This window comes from Emydura macquarii, unplaced genomic scaffold, assembly GCF_026122565.2.
Source record: "Emydura macquarii macquarii isolate MOO-44397 ecotype Brisbane River unplaced genomic scaffold, CSIRO-AGI_Emac_v2 contig_3220, whole genome shotgun sequence".
Lineage (NCBI taxonomy): Eukaryota > Metazoa > Chordata > Testudines > Chelidae > Emydura > Emydura macquarii.
This window is the reverse complement of record NW_027133357.1, coordinates 3,796,732-3,803,993: the sequence shown is the minus strand read 5'-3', so window position 1 is coordinate 3,803,993 and position 7,262 is coordinate 3,796,732. Positions and strand designations below refer to the sequence as shown.

Below are 7,262 nucleotides of genomic sequence, written 5' to 3'. Positions count from 1 at the left end.
AACCTCAGCAGGTCCGTCTAAGGATCTCCAAGTTCTGCTGCTGATCCTGGACTCAGTCACACTGGGATGGGCTCAATTGTATGCACAGGGTTTCCAGGACTTCCTGCTTCTGGCCAGGGTGGAAACATTGCAAAAATGGTCTTTCTCCAGAGACACTGTGGATCTCAGATGGAATCCAGAAACAGCAGACAGAGGTCAAATCAAGAGGGAAACAGAAACACGGAGCTAGTTTCCACTTTTGGGTGTGCTAAGCTGGAAATCTGCACACTCTGCTCTGTCTACCAGCGAGCAGACAGCCGCACCAGGGCAGGTCCAGGGAGAGAAATTAGCTGTTTCCTTTCCTTGGAACTCGAGACCTGTAAGTGACAAATCTGGACATGGTGCTCTCCACACCCTGTTTGTAAGGAATCTCTGGGTTTAGTTTGCAGCTGATCTCTTGAAAAAGGCATTGCTTGCACAAGTGGATGCAGAGATTAAACCCGGAAAGGGGACTATAAAGAGTGCCATCCCATGTTACACCCAGGGCAGTGTGGCAAGAGGAGGGACCTGATTCTGATTTCAGGGACATCAGTAGAACTCCGGAGTAAGTTCCCTGAAGTCAGTGGAGTTACTCTGGAATTACACAAATGTAACTAGGAGCAGAATCCGAGTTTACGTCTGTAATAGGGTAACTCTTCACCCTGCTGAGCACTGAGATCCTTCCTCCAGACCCTTGATTCAGACAAGCTAGGGCCTAGTAAAACAGCTCACCAACTGGGCTTTCCTAGATTAGGCAATGATACCTTCCTTGAAGCTAAAGCCCTCCCCTGGAAGCACAGACAGAGCCCCCTCTAATTAGAGCATATGGTTTTTCCAGTAAGCAGTCATGCAGGCCCAGGCAGTGTGTGGTGATGTCAGACCCACCCTTTGCTTCTCCTTTGGGGGTGAAAGAGGGTTTCTCTTCTCTGCCCTCTAGGAAGCTACCCTCTGTGGAATGCACAGCCAGCTGGCTGCTTGTGCCATATCTTGTTCTGCATGTGAGCTCCTGATGAAGTGCCAATGCCAAGACAGGAGCATCACAGAGCGGAAAGGGTTAACCGAAGGCTCATCTAGGGATTAAAGCAGTAAACTGGGAGCCAGGATTCCTGGGTGCTCTCCCCAGCTCTGCCACAGACCCACCACAGGATCTTGGGTGAGTCACTTTGCCGTTCACTGCCTCAGTTTCTCCTGTTATAAATGGTGGAGATCACACTGGTCAAGTCTAGTCTTGCTAGGTTCTTGTCCTGCCCTCACCACTGGAGTAGTCAAATGCCTCCTAGTCATGCATTAAGCAACCTGGCCAACAGCTGACCCACAGGGCTCATTCTCTGACTGGCCTGGGACATTAGCCCGCTAGCCTAAAGGGAGGTGTTTGTAAAGTGCCTAGCACAATGAAATCCTGGTCCCCGGCTGGGGTGCCTGGCACTACCATAATACATAATGTATCAGTGCCTCGCATAGCGCTGGGCTGGGGTGCTTGGGTACTACCATAATACATCTAATACCTAATGTATCAGCGCCTCGCACAGCGCCATCCTGGGCCATGTCTGGGGCTCTGAGGCACAAAGAATAAACAATAATCACCTGGCTTCTCCTGCCTGGCCCCAGAGAGTCTGGGATACAGGATCGTGGGCTCAGGAAAGGTAACCCGTGCTGGATGGAGCATTGGACCCCTCCCTGTTGGGGTCTGGATCTCAGCTCTCTGGACTGGAGGCCTGGCATGGGAGAGAATTCTGGGGTCCTATTCCAGCGCAGCACAGGGGTTGGGTTGAGCTAGTAGCTGGCTATATGCTCTTAGAGACTCACATCAGTGTCAAGGAATCCTTGGAGACAAGCTCCTTCCTGGTGCTGGAGGAGCCTATACCTGACGTGGGAGGGAGCTGGGTGGAGGGGAAAGGATGCAGGAGCGGTTAAGTTTCCCAGGCTGAGGTGGGGAGCCCCAGAGCTCAGCCTACGTGTGGGGAAGGAGGGACGAGAAGGAGCTACTGCAGCTGCCCTCCTCCTCCATTCCTAACCAGGTCAGCATGCCCCTGGACTGAGCCTTGCGAGGGTTTGTTTCTGTCCCTTCCTGCAGCTTCCCATTGTCTCCTCTCTGCTTCTTCTGCATTGTCTGGGGTTGTTTTTTTCATGCCTGGCTGCAGGGAAGCTGTACAGCAGTGTGGTCTAGTGGTTGAAGCTCAGCAGCAGGGTGTTGCGGCTTTGGGGTTCTGATCCCAGCTCTGCTGTGGCATGACCTCGGGGGAGTCCTTGGCCTCCTCTGTGCCTCAGTTTCCCTCCCTGTTAGTTGGCTATCATGATCCAGACCTGCTTTTGAGCTCTGTGGATGAAAGATCTTTTATAGGCATCAGCATCACCGGAGCTTCTGCCACCGGCAGCCTGGGATTTCTTCTTCCCTCCTCTTCCTCACTTTGTGCTTCCTGATCTCCTGCTAGCTCCAGTGGAATCACTCTGGATTTCCAGTGTGTAAATGACCCTCATGGCTGGTGAATTGCCCTGAGATTCTCTGGAATGGTAGGGCCTCTTGGGACGTGACAGACTGTGGTTGTGGTGCAGGGCTCCTGTAACGCTCCCTCTGGGATCTCCGTTCCTGCAGCAGGACTCTGAAGTGCTGCTCACCTGGCATCTGCTGCCATGGTAACTGTGAGAGCACCCTAATGCAGCCAGCTGCACCCCCTGAACTAGGAGCCGCAGCAACAGAGCTGCCCAAGAGCCTGAAGGAGGAGAAGCAGCAAGCGAGGGAGTGCCGGAAGAAACCAGCGCTGGTAAATTGTCAAGAGCAGAGAGGATGGGGAGGGGGCTGTGGCTCTGTCCGTGGGGAAGATCAGTTGCTACATTCCCAGCAGGAGTTGCTGTTGGCTAAAGGCTTTGCTTGGGGAGCTTACAGTTCCCCCAAACTCCTCTGCTAGAATAGTGTTGGTGCTCCAGTTCTGGGGGAACCAGCAGCTTTTCCAGCCCTTCCTGAGTTGCTGCAAGGTATAGGGCTGGCTATGGAGAAGTTGACAGCTACACCCGGCTCATCTCCCGGCAGGAGGTGCTGTAAGGAGATGGTGTGGGTGAGCTGGCTATGTGTGCAGCTTACTGCAACGCCAGCTCCTCCCAGCAGAAGGGACTGTGGGCCTTGTGTTGCATTGGTAGAGCGGTCTAGGCTGCCAGTCCTTAGCTCCCTACCTGTCTCGCTGCCCCAAGGAGGAGCCGCAGCTCCCTATGGGAAGATGTCCTCCTCTTTGCAGGAAATTGAGAGACCCACACGCTTGTTAGAGAGAGCTCACTTTGGAGCTTGGGTAATGTGGGCCAATGCAGAGGGGAGAAAAAGGAAACGGAGCTGAACCCTGATTACAGGGCAGTAACCCTTCCTTTACCAAAGAACTCCTTTAAACCAGGGGGAGAGAGTCCCCAGTGTGAAAAGATCTGGAAATGAACAGGTAAGAGAGGAATCTTGCTGAATCTCCCATTAGCAATAAATCCGCCATCCCTCAGCAACACCCTTCCCCACTTACCTTCCTCCCCAACCAAGAAAAATACAACTTTGTGTCCACTAACCTTTACCAAAAAAGATACCTCTTACTTGTGACACAGTCCTGTTAATAGGGTTAGGTGCACCCTTCTGCAAAATCTGAATACCGGGACATGTCCCTAAATCATTTGAGCATCGACACATTTCAGAAAGGACAGCCACATCAACCTGTTCAAACATAGCCTTAGAAAATCCACTGTCTCTCACCAAACAAAAGGCCTGGAATTCAGACACGACTTACGGAGCTCTCCAAATCTAGGCAATTAACACTAACCTGTCCAGCTGCATCATTCCTGTGCAGATTAAAACAAGGGGTCAAAGCTGAGGTTGGTTGGGCAGCGTAACTTGAGCAGGGCTAGAGGAAATGAGGAAGGATTACATGGAAGTGATGATCGGAAAGGAGCCCCCCAGCTCACTTGTTCATTTGCAGCCTTTGTGTCATTTGGGTTGTTGGGTGAATTCTTGGCTTTTTTAAAAAAAGGGTTGAATTTTTCACGGCCTCCACCATCCCCTTACAGCTGCCCCTTTGTCAGGCCATTTTTCAGCTGACCCGAACAGGAAATGCATAGATCACAAATGAGATTTCACTTCAAATCTCTAAAAAGCCAAGTAGAAATCATTCTAGAGGAATTTACTGTGACCACCAGAAAATGAATCTCAGCCCTTGTGAAAGGGTGGTCGCTTAGCCACAGGCACAAAATAAATGCCCTAGTTTAAGAACGAGAGGGATGACTCCGTACACCCTGGTTTCAGGGCAGTCACTTTGCCTGGCATGTCAAAGTGACCGGTGGTTAAATGTGCATGGCAAAAGAGACTCAGATCCTCCTTACAGGGTGGTCCTCAAGTGAGGGGCATTACTATGGGCCAGAACCTAGAGTGCTGAGAAGGAGAGACCTCCATTCCCTCAGGAGAGGGTGGTCTCTTTGGCCAGTGAGTGCCAGCAGCCCAGGACTAGTTAGAAAGGGGAGTCTTGCACCCTTCTGACCGGGAGACGTGAATGGCACAGGGACTTTAAAGACTAGGTCCTAAAGAGCTGAAACCCACAGAGACCTCGACCCTTCTTAAAAGGTGGTCGTTCAGCCTCAGGTACGGAGTGGACCCCTAAGCATTTTTGTTGGCAAAGGCTAGACTTTGATCCCTGGTTACAGGGAGGTCCTTTTACCTGGCATCTCAAAAGGGGAGGAAGCCTATGTGAACAGGTGGAAATCCTGAACTCTCATTCCGGGGTGGACCATGTGTTGCCACCTGCATTTCCTTTTTCCGTGGCTTTTTCTTCTCTTTCCCTGTGGTTTCTCCGGCGCTTCCGTCGTTTTGTCAGTTGAGTTGCTAGAAAGAGAGCGGTGAAGTGGGTTGGGTGTGGGCTCAGTAGAGACCATGATTACAAGGTAAATTCAGAGAAAGTGAACAAGGGACTCACCCCTTCTTGAAATTACCTCAGCTCCGAGTTTTCAGCACCAATCTGTGGCAGAGGGCTGGAGAGCTGGTAGAACTCAGCTCCTCTGCCCAGTCAGCGTGAACTGCCTGAGAGGTTCCTTACTCAGTGCCTCTTGCCCAGTCATCTCAAGCCTCCACAGGTATTTCCCACCTAGGGTCTTTTTTCCAGTTTGCCTTAGAGGTTTTTTTCACCCAATACTTCTTGCTGAATCAGCACAAGCCATTTTGCCCCCAGCCCCTCTTGTTCTGACAGTGTGAGCCTGCAAATTGTTTCCCGCCTAGTGCCGCCTGCTCAGTCAGCGCGAGCCACCTCTGGGTTTCCCTGTCCAGTCAGTGCATGCCACCTCCCGCCCTTCCCACCCAGCCCCGCTTGCCCAGTCAGCATGAGCCAGCTCAGCGCTGCCTGCATAGCCCTTGCTCTTCAGTCAGAGACTCACCAAAGACCGCCTCTCATATCTGAGCCAGCCCTTCAAAACACCTGTCAGCCCTAGGATGCCCCCATGTTGGACCCTCCTGGGTCCTTCCCCTTCTCATTACACCCATCTGCCCTTCACTGCAGCTCCCTCAGCCATAGCAACCCCAACCCCTGTGAGAAGGGCCACCACCAATCTCAGAACCTCACAGGACCAGCTGGTTTCATGTAGGCCGGGTGCAAACAATAAATCCAACAACCATCCAGGAAAGGGGGAGGGGGGGCAAGGGACACCTAATAAAGAGAGATCTTTTTGCTTCAGCAAAAGCAGAGCCTTATTTTAGGGGATTTTCGAAAAAGATTCTCACCAGTTCATCTAAACAGCTTTTACGAGGCACTGGGCTCCAGTATAAACAAGGCTCTGCCAGCATCTGACATATTTACTATTATGTCAGTTCAGCCTGCAGTTTTAAACTGGCATGGTAGCAAAAAATGGTCAAAGCTGATGGAGTTTTGTCCGACTAAAGCTCTCACTGGTTCTAAGGGCAGGGCAGCTGGCCCAGTGGTAGCACTGGTGAGAATTTTGTTCTAAAATTTCTTTATGCAGACGATGCCTAATGGCCAAACAAAATTGTGTTAGGAACTATGGTGTGAGATTTTAAAGCAGTTATTTTTGGGTTGCTGCTTATTGGAGGGGAGTGTTTGGTGCAAATGACACTGTATTTAAAGAGGAAATACATTCCCCATTCTTTCATATCTGGGTTTGTCTACATTACTAAGTTTTATTGTGCTTGTTCCTGAGTTAGACAAATAATGAACAAAATATGCCACTGTTTACACCAATGGGTCAGTTTTGTTTGGATCTTGGCAGCTAAGTTGATTCTTCTCCGTCATATCTGAACACAGTAAGATTTTATAATATAGACAAGCTATGGGGAGGGGGTGCACGAGAGAGAGAGCACATAAATGTGACTATCTCTTTCCCTTTTGTCCTTTCCCATGTTTATTAAATTAATTCAAGGTGTGAGCTTTCCTTCTTCACTGCATCCTCCGTTTAAAGTGAGTTTATTACAGTTATATAATTTTATGTATTAAGCTAATTTTCTTCCTTCTCACTCATCAAGATATTGTTACGTTTAAAAAAGACCAAGATGAGGGACAGACACACAATCTTTCTGGAAACAAATAGATTGTATACACTAGGTCAGTGGTTCTCAAACTTTTTAAATGGAGGCGCCTCCCCCAACCTGTGGACTTTTGTGTAACAATTGCGCACCCCCTTTCCCCAATGCCCCCCCCCCCCCCGACTTTCAGAAAAAAACCAGGGCCTACATATCATAGGGGGAGTTTGACTGCTTAATTTAGGAGGCCACGGGGCAGCAGCAGCTCCCTCACAGTTCCGGAGCCCGATGTGACCCGCCAAAGAAAATGGCGGCGGGGAATCGCACCTCGTCGTCGGGATTATCCTCGGGGAGCAGCGCGGACACAGCCGCCACCTCCAGGAACCTGCAGAGGGGGAGCATGCCCAGCAGCGGTGGGGAGCGGTGGCTTCTGGGAGCAGTGCTTCAGCTGGAGATGGAAGCAGCTGTTCAAAGTGCGGAGGATGGAGCTGGACCAGCTCTGTCCCCTGCTCTGCCAGCAGTGCTTAGCCCGTTGCCCGCAGCAGCCTCCCCCCCGCCTCCGCTCCCCTCCTAAGGATCTCCCACCCCAACACCTGCCCGGGCTGCCCATCTGAGGCACACGGGTCCCCACCGCGGCCCAGTGTTCAGCAGCGCTCAGCATGTGGCCCATGGTAATTGCTGTTCACATTAGGAAGGGGCTAGGTGGCTACCTGTGAGCGCTGCTCATGTTAACTAGCATTATCTCGTTCTTTCCTTGCGCTCC

General features: G+C 51.2%; 1 long non-coding RNA gene across 1 annotated transcript; it reads left to right on the top strand.

Moving 5' to 3' along the window:
- The first annotated feature begins 200 nt into the window (after positions 1-200).
- Positions 201-1,077, top strand: LOC137142469 (uncharacterized). Its single transcript, XR_010916938.1, has 2 exons — positions 201-358; positions 956-1,077. It is a non-coding gene; the product is annotated as an uncharacterized lncRNA (long non-coding RNA).
- The last annotated feature ends 6,185 nt before the right edge of the window (positions 1,078-7,262 follow it).